The sequence below is a fragment of the Sarcophilus harrisii genome, chromosome 2 (assembly GCF_902635505.1).
Source record: "Sarcophilus harrisii chromosome 2, mSarHar1.11, whole genome shotgun sequence".
In the NCBI taxonomy this organism is placed as follows: Eukaryota; Metazoa; Chordata; class Mammalia; order Dasyuromorphia; family Dasyuridae; genus Sarcophilus; species Sarcophilus harrisii.
In genome coordinates, this window is record NC_045427.1 from 624,632,752 (window position 1) to 624,653,168 (window position 20,417).

General features: G+C 33.9%; 1 protein-coding gene across 4 annotated transcripts in view; it reads right to left on the bottom strand.

Moving 5' to 3' along the window:
- MARCHF8 (membrane associated ring-CH-type finger 8) overlaps nt 1-20,417 on the bottom strand; it is a 104,807-nt gene that overhangs the window by 83,167 nt on the left and 1,223 nt on the right. The window contains exon 2 of one of the 4 annotated variants that reach the window (XM_023497034.2): nt 18,143-18,261. The exons of 1 other annotated variant lie outside the window; for it this stretch is intronic. The gene's annotated coding sequence lies outside the window, so the exon portion shown is untranslated. Of the gene's footprint in view, nt 1-10,450; nt 11,048-18,142; nt 18,262-20,417 lie in introns of those variants that run through there. 2 more of the 4 variants (XM_003754925.4, XM_012542059.3) reach the window with 2 other exon arrangements.

Below are 20,417 nucleotides of genomic sequence, written 5' to 3' on the forward strand. Positions count from 1 at the left end.
AAAAAGGTTCAGACAGAAGATGTAATTTTAGCTAGAACTTAAAAGAAGCCAGGGAAGTTAGAAGGTGAAGATATGGAAGAAAAACATTACAGGCTGGGGTTATAGTCAGAAAAAAACATCCAGAACCAAAAGATGGAATGTTTTGTTTGTGGAACAGCCAAGAGGCTGGATCAAAGAATAAATGTTGGTGAGTAAGAGAGTAAGAAGGCTGGAAGGATATGGGGCTAGGTCATGAAGTACTTTGAAGATTTTATATTTGATCCTAGAAGTTAGAGGGAGACAATGGAATTTATTGAGTTTAGGGCAAGATATCATCAACATTACTGTAATTAAATCCATGAAAGCTGATGAGATTGTCAAGTGAAGTAGTATAAAGTGAGAAAAGAAGAGAGTCCAGGACAGAACTCCAGGGGGACTATGACTAGAAAGTTACAAAATATCAAGAATATCAAAGGAAAAATGGGGGGAAAATGTAAAAGGAGGTTTAGCAGTACCAGAACTTAAACTATATTATAAGGTAGTAATTATGCAAACTATATGATACTGGATAAGAAAAAGAAAGGTAGATCAATGGAATAGAGTGGATACACAATTCATAGCAGGAAGAAACCATGATAATCTTGTACTTGCCAAGTGTAAAGACTTCAGATTTTTGGGAAAGAACTCATTATTTGGTAAAAATTATTGGGAAAACTGGAAAGCAGTGTGACAGAAAGTAGGCATAGACCACTAACCCTCACTAATCCTAACCTTAAATCTTACTATTATTTATCAAGATAAGATCAAAATGGATATATGACATAGATATAAAAAGAGATTTTACAAGAAAATTTTTAAAAAATGAAATATATACTCATCAGACTTATGGATAGGCAAAAAATTTATGAATAAACAAAAGAGAGCAAAGTTAGGTATAAAATGGATAATTTCAATTGCATTAATTTAAAAGGCTTTGTACAGATAAAATAAATATAGCCAAGGTCAGAAGTAGAAAATTGAAGGAAAAATTTTATAGATAGTTTTATCAGATAAAGGTCTCATATCTCAAATATATAAAGAACTTTATCAGATTTATAAAAATAGAAGCCATTCTGCAATTGATAATGTAAGGACATGAACAAGCAATTTCCCTTTTTTTATTAAGCTTTTTAATTTTTAAAACATGTATGGATAATTTTTCAACATTAACCCTGCAAACCTTGTGTTCCAATTTTTCTCCACCTTCCCCACATCCCCTCCCCTAGATGGCAAGTAATCCAATATATGTTAAACATGGTAAAAATATATGTTAAATCAAATATACGTGTACATATTTATACAATTATCTTGCTGCACAAGAAAAATCAAAGCAAAAAAGGAAAAAATGAGGAAGAAAAAATGCAAACAAATAACAAAAAGAATGAAAATGTTATGTTGTGATCCACACTCAGTTCCTACAGTTCTCTCTAGGTATAGATGGCTCTCTTCGTCACAAGATCATTGGAACTGCCCTAGATCATTTCATTGTTGAAAAGAGCCATGTCCATCAGAATTGATCATCATGTAATCTTGATACCGTGTACAGTGATCTCTCCAGGCCTCTCTGAAATCATCCTGTGGATCGTTTCTTATAGAGCAATAATATTCCACAGCATTCATATACCATATAGGATATATAAAGATTTCTTTAGGATATAAGCCTAGTAGAAATACTGTTGGATCAAGGGTATACAATGTTTTGACAGCCCTTTGGGCATAGTTCCAAATTGCTCTACAGTATGATTGGATCACTTCATAACTCCACCAACAATGTATCAGTGTTGCAGTTTTCCCACATCCCCTCCAACATTCATCATTATCTTTTCCTGCCATCTTAGCCAATCTGAGAGGTGTATAGTGTATAGTACCTTAGAATTCTCTTAATTTGCATTTCTCTGATCAATAGTGATTTAGAGCACCTTTTCATATGACTAGAAATGGTTTTAATTTCTTCATCTGAAAATTGTTCAACAGGCAGTTTTCCAATGAAGAAATCAAAACAATTTAGTCATATGAAAAAATGTTCTAAATAATTGTTCAATAGATAAATACAAATTAAAACAGTCTTTAGATATCATTTTACACCAATCAGATTGGCTAAAATGATAGAAGGTGGAAATGACAAATGTAGAAAAACTGGGACACTAATTCATTGTTGGTGGAATTGTGGACTGATCTAACCATTTTGGAGAACAATTTGGAATTAAGTCCAAAGAATTACTGATCCGTAATATTACTACTTGATCTATTTCCAAAGATGATTAAGAAAAAAGAAAAAGAACCTTTTTGTTCTGAAATATTTATAGCAGCTCTCTTTGTAGTGGCAAAAAAATAGAAATTGCAGGGTTGTATAAATATACTCAACTTTGACTCATCACAATTTCAAAGCACTTAAAATATAAAAAGATTTAATGAATTGACTGCAACTAGAAAATTAAAAAACCAGCAAGTAAGCCCCAAAAATAAGAAATGTGAAAAATGTGTAGAAAGAAAAAGACAAACTAGGCACCAACTGATAAATAAAACTAATGACGATTCTTTGAAAAATACAAAATAATGTACTCTTAACTTTCCTGATTAAAAAGGAAGAAAATTAAATTATTTTAAAAATTGAACAATGTAAAATCATAAGATAAAATTATCATTTGACTTATATATGCAATTATATAGCAACAAAATACCCAAATTTAAAAGAATATGAAACAGAGATGTTAAGCAATTTGATAACAGAAAAAAAAGAGCAGCCACGTGGCATAGTAGATATAGCACTAGACTTGAAACCAGGACTCATCTTTATGAATTTAAATCCAGATCCAAACTCTAGCTATGTGATCCTGGACAAGTCATTTAACTCTGTTTGCCTCAGTTCCTCATTTGTAAAAATAAGCTGGAGAAGGAAATGGCAAACCACTACAGTATCTTTGCCAAGAAAACCCTAAATGAAATTACTAAGAATTGGACATAACATAAAAGTTATTCACTATGGTCAAGTTGGCATTCTAGCAGATAGGCTAGTATGATGATTTAACATCAGAAAATCAATGAAACTGGATGTGAATATATCAACAGATGTAGAAAAACCATTTGACAGTATACAACACTTATTTATAATAAAAATTACGCATATAAAATCAAAAGCTAATAGTATTTGCAATGAGAAAACAATAGAAGCTTTCCCAGTCAATCCAGGAATGGGGAAAAAAAGACCTTTTCCTTCACTGTTATTTGACATGATTCTAGAAATGCAAGTGACGTAATAAAATAAAGGAAATAAACTGTTAGCTAAAGCTAAATGAAGAACTACATTCAAAATTACTTCCAGTTATTTATTGTAAGAAGGAAAATCATTTTCTGTCAACACTATTAAGTATTTCTCATTTTGTCTGTTTTTTAATCTTCAACATATACTGATCAATTCTCTGGGGTTACTTAAATAATCTAGGACCTTATGTACATCACTTGTCCACTCATAAATGAAAATTTCACCTCATACTTCACTTAAAAACAAAACAGACCTCTTTGTCAAAAGCTTAATCTTCTCTCCTTCTCATCGCACATTACTTTATAAAGCCCTTCATTCTTCATTTCCTTCATAGTCACTATCTTCTCCTTACATGAAACGTTCTGTCTCCTAACCAAGGCAGAATCTAATATAATGTGCTCTTTTCCCCATCTTCTCCAGTAGATTGTCCCTACTGTCATCCTCATCTTTTCTCTAATCTTTAATCTTTCCTTATGCACTGGCTCCTTCCCTGCTGCTTATAAATACATTCAAATGCATTGTCCACCCTCCCATCCTTTATCAAAACAAACAAACAAAACATATCTTAACTTGGTCTGACTCTGTCTCCTATCACTCAATAGCTCTCCTATCTTTAATGGCTAAATTCTTAGAGAATGCTGTCTATATCTGATGCTTCTACTACTTCTTCACTCTCTCATAAACCCTCTATATTCTGGTTTCAGATATCATTCTGCTGAAATGGCTTTTTCCAAAATTACCAATGATATTTTAATGACCAAATCTAATAGTTTCCATCCTTCTTGAAAACTCTAACACTATTGATTGCCATTTATTTCGAGATCCTCTTTCTTCCCTGGGTTTTCATGACTCTCTCCTGATCACTCCTCAGTGTCTGCTGCTGAATCTTCATCCAGGTCATACCAAGCACAGGTGTTCCCCAATGCTTTAATCAGGCTTTCTTCTCATCGGTTTCTATACTGCCTGATTTGGTAATCTTATCAGTTCCACGATCATTTCTATGTAGATGATTTCCAGATCTATCTTCCCATCTGTATAGTCTTTCATGCTCCAAACCTGTATCATCATCAAATGTTTATTAAGTACCTTAAAATGGATCTCCAATATCAAATTCCAAATCTTTTCTACTTTCCAAATTCCTTATTACTATCAAGGACAAAACTATCCTACCCTCACAATCACTCTGGCTTCTCAAAAATACCATCCTCCTTGACTTCTCAAATTCATTCACTCTCCATATCCAATCTTATCCAACGGTGATATTTCTAACAAGTATACTTCTCATCTATTTCCTCTTCTCTACACTCACACTGTCTCTCTATACTAGGACAAATTCTTACGACCTCTCATTTAAATTATAACAACTGCTATCTAATTGTCTCTCTGTCTCAACTTTCTTTTTTCTAATCCATTCTTTCTAATCACAAAGCTGTCAAAGTAATTTTCCTAAATATCAGAGCTAATTATGTCTCCTCCTACTCAATAAATTCCACTAGCTTCCCACTACCTCCAGAATGAAACCCAAATTCTGGTGCCATACAAAGCCTTTTACAAAGAAAAAGAAATAAAAGAGTCATTAAAATACATTTTAAAGTACATGGAAAAGGCCAAAAAGGAACAACAAGAAGTTTTAAAGTAATTAACTGAATTTATCATATAATTAAAAAGAAAAATAAGTTTGTACAGCCCAAAGACTCAAGAGTTTCATAGAGAATTCCTTTTTCTGTTACACTCTGTATATAAAAAAGTTTATTTTAGTTTATGTTGGTTAAGTTCAGAATTTTTTTTTAATGGCGAGGGGGTGGAAGGGAGGGAGAAGCTTATTTTTTAAAAAAGAGAAAAAAATAAGGCCTTCCATAACCTGTCCCCTTCCCACTTTCCCAATGTTCTGTCTATGCTGGCTACTTCTACTTCTTTCCTCTTCTCTCAGTCACTCCTCAGCCCCTTGAAATCTGGCTTTTGACCTTATCACTCAACTAAAACTATTCTCTCCAAAGTAACTAATGATCTCTTAATTACCAAATCTGATAGTCCTTACTCCTCTCCAACATTAGTTCCTTCTGATATGAGATTCAAATATATTCTGTTCACCCAACAATGATATAACATGATTGATATAAAACCTACATGAAGCCTTTCTTGATCTCAACTCCTAGTGACCCTAAACTATCTTGACTTTACTTTGTATTTATTCCATACTCAGTTACATCATATTTCTCTTGACAGATTGCAAAGACTGTGAAAGCAGGTGTTCATTTTTTGTTTTGTATCATCCAATACCAAGCACATACACTAAATCTTTAATTAACACCTTTTGGTAGGAAACAAGAAAGCCATTCAAGAATACTTCTCATAACTAACATAATATATACCAAACAGAGATAGCCAGTAGCCCACTCTGGAGTGGTTCTTACTTTTGCCCTAGCTTCTCACATTAATTCTATGAGTGAAGGACTGAGGAGAAATGGATGCAGAGCAGACACAACAAATACAACTCCATCTCTACTTTCTAAAGAAAAAACCCTCAAAGAGCTACCATTACCATTTTCCAATAAGAATACTAGGATAATCTTTCAGGCAGTTACTATGGTTTCCTTTACTACTGCTAACCTCTCCTTACATTTATGAAAGCATTTCTTAGTTCTAGAGAAGACATGATATTTAGATAAGCCACCAACTCTCATGGAGCTTATAATCCTGTACAGAAAAAACTCATATACAGATAACTAAAATACAAAATAATAATATAATATTATATATGAACAAACAACCACAATATTAAATAAACACAAAACCTTTCAGTCTAAGGTAGTTATAAAAATACTTTCTCAGCAAAAAGGAAAAAAGATTGATAAATATTCTTAGAGCATGTAATATAATAAACAGGTCAAATCCAACAAAAATTAGTTTTGGAATATGCAGACCATTTCAACAAGCAATAGTAAAAGCTGAAAAAAGACACACACCATCAGATTTCTCCAATGTAGCAGGGAATAGTTTACTTCCATGGAGCCTATGAAATGAACAACCTCAAATGTCCTCCCTTCACAAGGAACATCTGAAGAAGCACCAAACACAGTCTGTCATTATAAGTTGCTTGGAGAATGGCAGGGAGAAAGTAAAGAGAACATAAGACAACTAAAGAAAGGGCTTGCTGTTATCAAACTGTGCATACCCTTTGATCTAGCAGTGTTTCTACTGGGCTTATATCCCAAAGAGATCATAAAGGAGAGAACAAGACCCTTTCATGTGCAAAAATGTTCGGAGCTGCCTTTTTTGTAGTGGTAAGAAATGGGAAACTGAGTGGATGAGCCCCTCAGTTGGACAATGGCTGAATAAATTTTGGTTTATGAATGTTATGAAATATTATTGTTCTGTAAGAAATGATCAACAGGATGATTTCAGAGAGTCCTGGAGACTTACAGGAATTGATGCTGAGGGAAGTAAAAAGAATCAAGAGAACGTTGTAAACAGCAACAAGATTATGTGATGATCAACTGTGAAGGACGTGACACTTTTCAACAATGAGCTTATTCAGGCCAATTCCAATAGACTTGTGATAGGAAGAGCTATCTGCACCCAAAGAGAGAATTGTGGGGATTGAATGTGAATCACAACATAGTATTTTCACCTTTTGTTACTTGCTTGCTTTTTTTCCTCATTTCTTCCCCTTTTTGATCTGATTTTTCTTGTACAGCATAATAAATGTAGAAATATGTTTAGAAGAATTGCATGTGTTTAACCTATATATTGGATTTCTTTCTATCTAAGGGAGGGGGTGAGGGGAAAGGGAGGGAGAAAAATTTGGAATATAAAGTTGTTGCACGGGTGAGTGTTGAAAACTATTTTTGCATGTGTTTTGAAAATAAAAAGCTATTACTGAAAAAGATAATAAACTTACTGGCTCTCTCTCAATCCTCGGATACTGCAGATCATCTCCTCCTGGATATTCTCTTCTCTAGGTTTTCATGACAACTCTCTGTTCTAGTTTCCTCTGACTTTTCTGACTCCTCCCAAATCTCCAAGGCTGGAACCTTCCTCCAGGCTGGTTCAGCTCCCCACGGGTATCCCTTAAGGCTCTGCCCTGGCCCCTCTTCTCTTCTCCCTCCCACAGAGTCTGTCATCATCTCTGTGCAGGTGATTCCCAGATCTACTTCTGCAGCCTGGCCTCTCTCCTTACCTCTGCCTTCACCTCTCTGACTGCCTACTGGATACCTCAAATCAGATGTCCCACAAAACACCTTTCACTCAATATCTCCAACACAAAATTCATTCTCTTTCCTCCATAAACACTCTCCTCTTCCTAACTTCCCTATAAATCTCAGGGGTGTTACCATTCTTCCAATCACTTATGCACAATCTAGATATACTCTTTACCTCCTCACTCTCTCCCTCATCCCTTCTGCATTCACTATTGCTACTTCGTAAAGAGAAATTAAATCAGTAGAACAAACCAAATAAGCAAAAACCTTAAATAAGTATATATAGTAACCTTATGTGAAACATTTGATAAACCTAAAACATAAATTACTGAGGGAAGAATGACTGAGAAATCTAGAAAGCAGTTTAGCAAGAATTAGACTTAGACCACTTTATATGCCATAGTAAGTTACAAATGGATATAGATCATAAATATAAAAGGCAAAATCATGAAAAAAAATAGAAGAGAATGAAAGAAGTTTTGTGCATAGTTACGATTATGGACAAAACTTTTTTTTTTTTTTTAACCAATCAAGAGATGGCAATATCAACAGAGTTTATAAAATAGATATTTTAATCACTTAAAAGGTTTTACATGAACAAAATCAATTCAGCTAACATAGAACTTTCTCAAGGCACCAGATACTTCATTCTACTGTACTCTCTGATCATTTCTGGGAAGCAAAGATGTACACTGCAAAAAGGGGACAGCTACCAAATTAGATGACAAATAGCTTAACCAGATGATGCAAATTTCCCTTTTCTTACCACAGAATATCTTTAAGAAGAAAGTGAGTTGGAGAAATATGGAAAAGTCTCTCTATCTTAAGGATTTTAGGTTGGTAAAATTCTAGATAACACAGCTTTTTATAATGATCTACAGTAACAAATTCCTTTTAAATATACTTAATTCATATTATTTTTGTCACTTATAGATGAGGAACTTTTAAAAAGTGAATTTTTTAAAGAAATAATCTTTACAAACTTCCCATTTTAATATTGATTTCTCTTGCAAAGAAAAAATATCGAACACTACTCTACTGTAACAAAAAAGAAAAAGAAATGAAACAATGATAATTAACTGCCTCTGTCTAAAGCTGAACATTAACAATATATATGCCAAAATCAACACCTTCCTGAATAAAATCAACTCTCTCCTATAAAGATTTTAACATCAAAACAGAGAATACAGCATTTGCCTTTTTGTCTATGTTTAAACAAAAAGGTGGGAATATTTCTTTTGGGGATCAAAATCTATAAAAGTTTAGATATAAAAAAATCTTCATCTGGATTACCCAGAAATTAACAATTAGTGAACTTACAACCTTCTAAAAGGGCTGAAAATGAAAATCTCTACAGTTACAGTAAAATAAATTATTTTTTAGGCATAACATAAAAAGGTTGTTCTTGGTTCTCTGGCTTTATTACAGGGGAGCATGTAATGTAATAAATAGAAATTTAAAAATCAACAGGAAAGGTTTACAAACATCACTGAATAACTTTTATTAACTTCATCTCTCTCTCTAATATTGATAAACTTAATTGAAATATAGGCATTCTTACTAATAATATATTCAAAGTTACTCACTGATCTTTCAAACAAGAAGAAAACTTTAAAACAAGTAGCTTCACAATCCTCAAAATTAAAATTTCCATAAGTGCCTTGGAATTTATATTTCCTTTTTGGCCCGGAATCCCAGAATCCCAATGATACTAAGCATAAATAAGGCTTGCTACCGTCTTTAACTGAGTATTTTAAAACTGCTAATTTTATTGATGTAATACAATCATCTTGAAGGTTTCAAGTTAGGGATAGTCCAGCTGACTTTAAACTTAATCATTAAAAATAATACTATTTCCACCTATAATGTTGACATTACATTGTATCTACAAATATTGAGCAATTCAATTAATTCTTAAACACATAGCATTAAGAACCAGTCATACATGACATAGTTTTGTAGCTAATTAAAGCTTTTAAAAACCAATGTGTACTCTTAAAAAAAAATGACAGAGCCAAAAAGCATATGCCCTACTTTCCTCTATGGCATTTTTCTGGCATGTTTACCCAATCATGTATCTCACTAAATTGCTTTTCTTTAAAAACAAATCATTATGAATAATTCAAACATATCACAGGATGACAGCCAAACATAGTACAGAAAGAGAACTGGATTTGAGAGCAAGAGACTCAGGTTTTAATTCCAGCTCTGCCAGTTTGGGCAAGTCATTTCAGCTCTGTTCTCACCTTTAAAAATGAGAGAGGAGGAAATTGCTAGATCCTAAGATCTCTTTCAGACTTTAGCTTCTAAATGATGCTATAGTTTAAATTCAAATACAACAATCGTTCCTTCAAACAGCATATATTAATCACGTTCTATAAGACATACAAATAAAACAATCCCTACTCTTATAGCAAGGAGCTCACATTCTAATGAGTAAAGAAAAGTACATGTAGAAGAATATATAGAAAAAATTTTATAAATATAAAACAGTTAAATACAAGGTAGCACTGGAGGAAGATAAAGGTTTACTGCACAAACAGTACCTGAGCCTCTAAACCACAGTCAAGAAATGGAACCATTGTCAACAAGTGAAACCAAAGGAACAATCCAATTTTGCAGACAAGAGGCTTGAAAGGGCTTCTCGTTAAAGAAAAAGAAAAAAGAAATGAAAATAGCCCCAAATTAATATAACTTCAAATGTCTTAAAGTTAGTCTCACACAACCACCTACCACTTCAGTAAATATCTATTAACACAAATATCTACCAGTTGATTGCCCAGATCTTAAAAGAATAAAGTAATTTCTTCCATTCAGTTTTAAATAATCAGGATACAAGGGAAGCAACTATTTTTTTACCCTACGGAAAACAGAAAAGTTGAAATGAAAAGCTAAAAAGGAAGACCATGAGCACAGTGAGCATCTTCTTCTAAGATGTCTCTAGCTAGCAGTATGTGATAATCCATACCTGTTTACTGTTGTTGTGGATTACTGCTGGCACCGCCACATGCTACCTTCGTTTACAAGTGCCAAAGAAAAGAAACATTTAAAAAAAATATTCTAATCATCAGATGCCACCTAACATTGTCACACATCTCTGTGCTACAAAACCAGCTACCACCCAGCACTAACCACACCTAATCCTCCTGCTCCTGGGTAGCTCTCCCTGCTGACCCTGCCTTCCACTTAGCAGATTGCTGACTCCCATGCCTAATTAGCTGTGAAGCATCCATCAACTAAACAGTAGGAAAGGCAGTGGGGAGTCGGGAGCTCTGTTGGACAGCAACAAGGGACTGCTGGAGAAGAAAACGGTGGCAATCAGGAGCAGTCAGGAAAGAGGGCATCAACCACAGAGGGGAAACGCAGCTGGAATGTGATTTCATTTGGTACGGTTCTAACACAGGGAGATGGGGCAGTTTAATAAACCCCGAAAGGAAAAGGTCACATAGAAGGTACTAAATTTATGAGACAACGAGGGAATCATTGATTTCACATTCAAACTCCGATTGCAGTCCCAGGAATAAGGAATAGCAAAACCTCTCTATGGGCTTTATTTCTCAAGTTTTAGAAATTTGTAAACATAGGCATGCAGGGTCTGTGTGAAGAAGATAAAACTATCACTACTATGCAGCTTAGTAAACAGCTCCAGGAAACTTGGCAGCTCACCTACCAACATGACTGCCTGTCTCAAAACAAAACCTAAAAATCTATCCAGCTTTCAGGATCTGTCTGGGTCAACTGTAATATATAAGGTGAATTCCTGCCTTGATCAATGCAAGTAAAGAACTCAGTTTTGTTTCTCAGATGAACCCGATTTTGCTTCAGTTACAACTTATTCGGACAAAACTAAGAAGTTGGTTTCTCCTAAAATTAAAAACGAGATAGTAGAATGGAGGCCCTACATTCTCTTCCCAGAGTCACTGCCTACTAAGTGGACAACAACTGGAAAATTACTAAACCTCAAAGAGCCTCAGTTTCATCATCTTTAACATGTAGACAATAATGCTCGCCCTGCCTACTTCTTAAGGTCGTAGTGAGAGATTCAAATGAGATCATATAAATTAAACTTCTGGGAAAACTAGAAAGTACTATACCAAAATGCCCGTAAAAGAAAAAAACTTGATATTTTAATCCATGATATATTTTCTTTTTTCTTCTTTATATATGAGTGTGTGTGTATGTACACACACTATTTTAAATTTTTTTCATTTTCTATTTAAAATATATTTTCATCTTTGAATGTCACTGAGGACAATAATCTGTTAAGTTACCAAATATCAGTTTCCCAAATCATTTAAATAAAGGAATATTTGAAATATCTTGACTTTAGAATTTAAATATTCAAGAACAAGCCAAAAATAAATGACTGTTTAGGTAAAAAATGCTTATTTTCACCGATTTAAAAACAAAATGTACTGTTACGTCCCATAATTAAAAAACAATGTTATTATTTAAGGTGATTTTTTTTTCTAGCTGATTTGAAAGCATTTGTTTCAGTTATAAAATAATTTTAAAACATGTAGAAAAACATACAGATTTCACTATATCTCCATTTGGAATGTAAATATTACCTAAATACATTTTGTTTTATAAAATGCTTCATATAAAATATATATAAAAATGTTTTATAAAATATTCAGGGCACTTTGGGTATGAACCTTCCATTAATCATCTCTCTTTCTATCCTAATAGGGAAAACTATGGAAGCCAAGAGCAAAAGAGGTTTAAAGATGAACTTGTTTGTAAAAACCTAAAGAGAACAGTTGAAGATCCTAGGCAGTATTGCCTCCTACAGCTTTAAGGCAGTAGAGAGAAAAATAAGTTTATGGAAAGCTTGCCTAGAGATGCAATTAAACCAGATAATCCCAAGAGTATTTAAAAAGGAAACTAAAAGGAAGAAAACAGACACCCCTCCCCCCAAAATGGGAAAGATCATTCCCAAGTACTTTAACAAACTCTTTTCTCCAATAATGACAATGAAACCACCAGATTTAGATGAGTATCCTAGTTCCTTGAAGCACTGCCTGAGGAAAAAGAAACAAGTAAGGAAATTAAACCAAACAAATATGTGTATATGATTACACACACACACACACACACCCCAAACAAACAAACAGAAACCAATGCCCTGGCTTCTAGAAGCAAAATCAATCATTTTGAGAGTGTTCAAGAATCAATTTTCAAGATGAATAAAACATATCAAACGTTTGAGGAATAAAGCAAAACCATTACTAACATTTAAAAAGACAACTGAAAAGATCTTGCTAACTACTAAACTACAAGCCTATTTTCCCATCTCCACAAAATTTTTGTTGAAATAATTTAATAGACATCTTCAGTAAACTATATTTTAAAACAAATTAACATCTTTAACCAGATTTCTGGTTTATTGTGGCTCTAAAAAGTTAGCTGACTCAGCAGAGTCGCTTTAAAGGTTCTCCTTCATGATTCCTTGAAAGACAAGACTGAGATGTTCAGTCATTTTTCAGTCCTGGTCTTACTCTATGACCCCTCTTTGGGGTTTTCTTGGCAAAAATACTGGAGTAGTTTGTCATCTCATGCTCCAGCTCATTTTAGATAGAAGGAATTGAGGCAAACAGGGCATACCGTTACTGAGTGTCTGAGGTCATATTTGAACTCAGAAGATGAAGCTTCCTGCCTCCAAGCCCAGTACTCTATGCACTATGGCACCATCCAATTGTCCCAACACAAAAAATGTCTTGGTTCAAACAACATCTCTGACATAAAATAAGACAAAGGCTCAGAAAAAATTGCTTGCCGTTGTCATTTATCGCGTCCAGCACAGATTCTAAATGGAAAAAGATTCCTAAAATTTTTTCAGATGCTCGTTTGTGAATTACATTGCACTGAAAACTGAAGTCTCCTAATTTGATTAAAGAATCCCTCAAAAGAATTAGGCCCATCTACACCCACAAAGAGGACTATGGGAACTGAGTGTGGATGACAACATAGTATTTTCACTCTTTTTTATTGTTGTTTGCTGCATTTTGTTTTCTTTCTCATTTTTTTTCCTTTGTGATCTGATTTTTCTTGTACAGCAAGGTAATTACATATATAATTAAACAATTTAACATGTTTAACATATATTGAATTAATTGCCATCTGAAGGGGGTGATAGGGAGGAGAGGAAAATTTGGAACACAAGGTTTTACAAAGGTTAATGTTGAAAAATTATCCACGTATGTGATTGAAAATAAAAAGCTTAAATTAAAAAAAAAGAAAAGAAAAGAAAAGAATTAGGCCTAACTGTTGCTGTTGTCTTTTCTCAAAGAGGACCATTACATCAGGAAGGTGATGTCATGACACGCAAGTGAATTGGACTGAAGTGAGGGAGGGCCATGTAGTCATCAGTCTCACTTTTTCCTCCAGAGCTATCTGAGTCCAATATAGATCAGGATGACTAGAGATGACTCCAGATGCAGTGGGAAATGTTGGTCTTTTTAAGCAAAGGTTTTTAACTGATCTCAATCTGATGGAAGAAATACTCATTTGGTGATTAAGATTAGGTAAGAAATAAAGCAAAAAAAAAAAAAAAAAATGATCTCTTTTAAGTAATCAAAAAAAGAAAAAAATCGATCTGAGCGAGGAAAACCCTCAGATTTTTTGGCCAAAAGATAAACAAGTATGATTTAAATTCACTCAGAGTTCATTTGAGCCCAAACAATGACCAAGGAGCTTGGCCTGGGACCTATTGTCAGCCAATCAATAAGAGCCAAAGTGATCTGGCCAACTCAAACCGGTCAGTTGGAATTTTTTTAAAGCCTAACTATCTACACAGAAAAATGGTCTCTTGTCCAGAAAATAGGCAGCTCCCAGAGCTGTCCACCAATCTAAATATCTTGTATAGTAAGCAGTCTAAGAACTAGGCCCAGAATTGAAGAGGAAGAAAAGAGTAGATTAGAATACATTTGGGAAATTATGTGGTACTTTTCATGATTCTAAGCTCCTCCCTAAAACAAAAGCCCATTTTTTTTTTTCTAATAGTAATATTGCTCTAGTGAAACTATAGGAATACAAATCCTGGAATCCCAATGTCTCTTAAGAATAAAAATTCCATGTCACCAAAGAGCAATGGAGAAATGCATAATGACAAGGCAACAAAGGTGTAGCACATCAATATCAAATGAGTGCTGATAAGATATTCAAGAGACAGACACCTGGGTAGAAGGAGGTGAGGAGATCAAGTAACAGGAGAGAAGGTTAACAGGTGGACAGATTGTATATCATTCTTAAGCTCATGTAATATCAATAGACCAGGAGAAAGTCTACTTAATTTGTTAGGTATAGACCATGGTGGAGAATTTATAGGAGGGCATAAATTTGTCCTACAGGTGCAAAACTTTGTATAGATTACAACCTAATAGGAGTACATGCAGAAAAAATTCTCTTTGAGGAAATAAGTTTTTTGTTTTTGGATGCTTCTCCAAATGAGAAGACAAGTCAAACAACATCATATGTACTGTATAGATTAAGAAGCCATCAAGAAACTATAACCTAGAAACAGGCTATTATGTCCTATGGATTTTGATTCATAGAAAAGTACCATTTAGAAATCAATGATTTTCAAAGAATTAGAATACAATAAAATGGTATAATTATAACATTTATGTGTGTGTGTGTATATATATATATATATGTATATATAGTACCAAAATAAAAAGGACATAAGTAAACTTTTCTTTTTTGACTTAGAGGACACTTTAGGATCTTGAAGGGTTATCTTGTAGTGAACATGATAGACACCAGTTCCTATCGTGATAAATAAAAATGTACAAAAGAGACAGCTTGATAAAAGTGATTTTTGTAGGTTAATATTTCAACTATAGCTCTTTGCAAATGCTTATTAAAAAAAGAAAAACATCACAGATCCCAAAGTGTCTGTCATCATAGGCAATATTCCAAATACTTCAGTGTATAGGACCTAAATAGGCCTTGCTTTCAAAAGGTCATCTTTTTTTATTAGCTCTTTCTGAAGTTAAAAAACTTGAGACGGTAGGCAACCAAAAATTACCAAAAGAATAAAGATATTTGTTATATGCTAGAAAGGAATTTGAAATAACATTTGGTCTACTTCAATAATCACTATGGAAATTTTATTTATCAAAATAAAGTTTGATATGAAAAAAGTCATAGTCTTTTAGAATTGAAAAAAATCTGAGATGTCATCTACTCCAAATTCCCTTATTAAAGAGGTTATGGTGAACAGAGAGTTGACATGACTTGCTTGTAAGTAGAAGCTTATAATATCAGAGGACTTGTGCCCTTAATATTTTATGGAGAAGAAAAGATTGAAAAAAATCAAACATGTATTGAAAATATTTAAAATGAGGCAGTTTCATATATACACATATAAACACCAAAAGAATAGGCTCAATCAGAAATGAGATTTGTTATAAGGAAAAGTTCCATGGAAATCGAAGAATACCTTTAGGGGAAGACCTTTAAGGATAAGTTCATTTACTTTCTCAAAGAGAAAGGATATGCTTTCTTGATAAAATTATGACTGCTGTATAATGTGGTAAACATATTTGTTCATTAAATCTTGTATACCTCTTCTGTCTATAATAATCTAAGTTTAGGATAAAAGAAAGTTTTGTATATGGAAACAATTTAATTATCAAAGTTGATATAAACATTTCATATATAAATAGTGAATGATTGAGGCTATTTATGTAAGTGGTGATATATAGGTTGATAAGAAATTCTGGATAGCATGCTGAATACATGTTGATTACTAAAATAAACTAGGACATTTGCTATAGTTTAAATATTTCTGGAGATAAGAAATAGTACTGAACTAAAAAAAATCTGAGGTCACTCACATAATCACAAAGTTTAAGAGATTCTAAAGGAGCCTTTATAGAAAAAAACAAAAAAAAAAAAAAACAAAAAAACAAAAAAAGCTTAACTCCAGAGACAGGGTTTGAATGAATTTTTTTAACTACAGCAAATATCTATATATAGGGAAAAATTTTATACATATAAATCATTTCCTTCAATGCTAAAAATCTAAATGGTGTCAGTGCTGTAATGATTATCTGAGGTAAGATGTATGAATTAAAGTTCTACAACAACAAAAACAATGACAACTTTTAACTCCACTATCAGTAAAGTAGGCAGTAAAAGGAATCTGGACTTGTTAGCACAATCAGTTTAAAGCACTAGCCAAAGTAATGAGTTTGGTAGCTAGACAAGAGAAACCATCCCACAGACCATATCCCTATTATTATCCAGCTGTCTTGAAAATGTTGACTCAGTTCAGATTATGGAAAAAACAACTAAAATCACCTGTCCTGCGTATTATCTCAGTATCTGGGAAACAAAAATCAAGAGACAGATGCTTTATTATTTTCAATTTAAAACATAAGAAATTTCATATTGGATCATTCCTATTTGGTTTTTCGTTTCTGTTTCTGAGAATGGTAACAAAGAAACATGAAAGGGAATGATTTTCTCCAAGGTCAGGGCCATATTTCAAAACATCCCAGTTTGTCTTATTATCATCATGTATTCAGCACATTATCCAAAATTTCCTATCAACCCATAGCACCCCTTAAATAATTAGCCTTATTTATTTACCATGTTGTATAAAATTTTCTTATGAACTGGCTGATAATGATTAAATTAGTCCTAAACTTAGACCTATTACAGGAAGAATATTATAAGATTTAATGAACAAAACTACTCAATATTCACAAATATACACCAGTCATAATTTCACTGAGAAAACATACCCTTCTCTCAGCCTTCTTTTTAGAACCAGAGTCCTAAACATTTTGAATTGGCTAGTTTATAATAACTCTCCCATCCCCTTAATCACTTTGATAGCCTTTCTCTAGTCATTTTTAAGATATAGAAACCAGAACCAAACAAATGGATTGTTTTGATTAGTTTTCTAATTTCTGATGTCAGGATTTCTAAGAAGATTTCCCCATTAAAACATGCGAGAGGAAAAAATAATGAGTAAATAAACATTTAAAGCACTCATATTACAATGTAGATATTTTTAAATTTACTGCCTCTTCACTCACTTCATTTAGAATTGAAAGATACCTTAGACTTCATTCCAGTTCAACTGCATTTTGTAGATGAGAAAATAAAGGCCCATTACAATGCACCAACCACTAATTAAGCACCTATTATTAAGATTGCAAGATGATCAGGTGGAGTGAGCCCAGTGTCATAAAGACCCAGAATCAAGTGCAGGTTTTATGACCCTGGACAAGTCATTTACCCTCTCCTCTCCAAGGAAGACTATCAGTTGCATAATAGTCACTATTTTGCATTGGTAGAGAGAGTTTGTTCTCCAAGAAAATCACACTCTAGACAAAAAAAGAAGGAAAAATAAAAGAGAGAAAACAAAAGAAAAGAAGAGAAACTATTGCCCAAATAACAAATCTGTCCCACAGAAACATTACAAATCTTGGGATAAATTTTATAAATTTACAAATGATACTTACTTCTCCACATACTGCCTTATCAGACCTAAAACAGAAGACTTTTGGCTAAAAAGTCACTCTAGAATCTGTTGTAAACACACCCTCTCACATCCATCCTCTTCTTTCCTCCACAGCTGTTCCCATCCTAGGTCAGCCCTCCATTACCCTCTTCCCTGGAGTCTTGTGATAGGTCTCCCTACCTGTAGTCTCTTCCCTTCTCCAATCCATCCTTCAAACTACAGCCAAAATTAATCTTCTGAGGTACAGGTCAGGTCACATTTATTCCCCTGCTTAAAAGCCATCTGTGGCTCTTGAATGCCTACAAGATTAAAACAAACAAAAGTCTCTTTAGCCTAACAAACAAGACTTGATAACCATCTATCCCTGACTGACCTCCCTCCCTCTCCAAATTCGTTCCCTAGCACCCTTTTAAAGTTTGCACTACTTATCCTTCTCCACAGGTGTCCAGCCTCTCCACATCAATGTATTTGCATCCACGCTTTCCCCACCCTAAGTCAGCAAGACTTTCCCCACATTTCTATCATAAATTCCACAAACAACATTAAGTACCTCCTTTAAAAAGCACCTACCTTGCCAGGCAACTAAGAAAAATAGAAAGTTTAAATAAACCATGATGACTGTCAAGGTCCAGTTCACTTGTTGTCTGCCCCATTACAAAAAGCCTTTCCCAAAAAGCCAACGTAAAATGTATCTGGAGGCAAATCTCTATCTGACTTCTCTTCTGGACAAGAAATAGTATGTTATGGTGCAGAACAGGCTGGATTATGAAGAAATGAGTATAGAATTCAAAGTCTACTTCTCTAACAAGTCACTAATCTTCAGTGATATAGTGACTTAGTGACTCAGTTTACCCAACTGTAAAATTACTTGATTATTTTACCTCACAAGGATGTTTTGAGGAAAGCACCTTGCAAGCAAATAAATGTATTATTATTTACTGTATTCTACATTGCATTCTAGCCATTTGAGTAAATCATGTCACTGATTTGTAAGCACTATGAGTACAGGTACTTTTGCCCACCTTAGTATTCTTTGAAGCCCAGCTCAGCATCTTACAAGAGGTAAGATACTTAATACTTAAATATTTACCCAGCTGAAAGACTTTGGAATAATGAAGATAGACTCAGGATCACAGTACTAGATTTAAAATTCTGCTCATGAAACAATTTAATTCAACAAACACTTATTTTTAAGAGAGCTCCACAAACCACTAGTATTTCATAAATTAAACATTCTATGCTAATGCTAATTTATATCTAGCCTGTTTCATGCTAACATTTCTGTTAAAATTGGGTCTAGCCTGCCTCAAAGAACCTTCATTGTTTCAAAACAAATCATTTAGCAATTCACTTTATTCAAGTCATCATCACTGGAGCTAAAAGATGAAGTTTAAGAGCAAAACTAATTCAGGGAACAGGATTTCAAACAAGTTTACATAGAACAAGAATTCTTCACCTGTCTTGTTACAAGACCCCGTGGGCTCAGTCTGATGAAGTCAATGGAGTTCCCCTCCACGTTTTAAATCATGTTTTTAAATAAATAAAATGAAATACCTAAGATGACAAAGGAACTTAGTTACAATAAAAGACAGTTAAAAAAATTAAAAGATCCCTGACAAAGAGAATTTATTTTTAAAAATATAACAGATTCCTTAACAGTCATCTAATCCAATCCCCTCATCTTACAGCTAAGAAAGCTGAAGCCCAGAGACATTAACTGACTGGCTTAAAGTCATTACAGGTAGGAAGGAGATAAAAAAGTCAGGATGCAAATCTTGGTCTTTGGACTCCAAATAGTGAGGGGCACTATCCAGTGTCCAACAGACTCTTTGAAGACCAGACTATAGTATTTTAAAGTTGTATGGAACCTTGGAAATAGGTCAAAGAATCTCAGACTTGAGAGAGATCACAAAGAAGGGTTTATTTAAGTGTCTATAAAATTCCATATGAGTAGGGATATGGCCTTTGCATGAGGCCCTCAAGAGAAAAAGCACTCCTTTTCCCTTTGAGGCAGCCCATTCCACTTGAGGATAGTTCTGTTAACAAGGTTTTTCCATCTAGAAAAATCCCTTTTTCTCTCTCTGCAGCTGCACCCACTGCTCCTAGTTATGCTTGCTGGGACCAAATGGACCATATCTAATCTCTTTTACACGTGACACAATCCCTTAAGATAGCTGAACTGCTATCCTGTCCCTCACTCCCCCAAAGTCTTTTTTCTACTCCAGACTAACCCTCCACAGTTCCTTCCCCATCCCATAGAACCTTTTTTGGCCTTCTGGTTCTCAAAGATGAGAGAGATGTTTTGTGGTAGACAACACAAGGTACTTGGATCCAGAAAATCTGACATTTCGTCCGCATTTAAACCCTGCTCTGCAACCCGGCATTTTTTTGGAAGAACGGATTCACTTGAGACCACTTTTAGTTGGCCATGTAGCCCCGTCCCCTCGTTTTTACA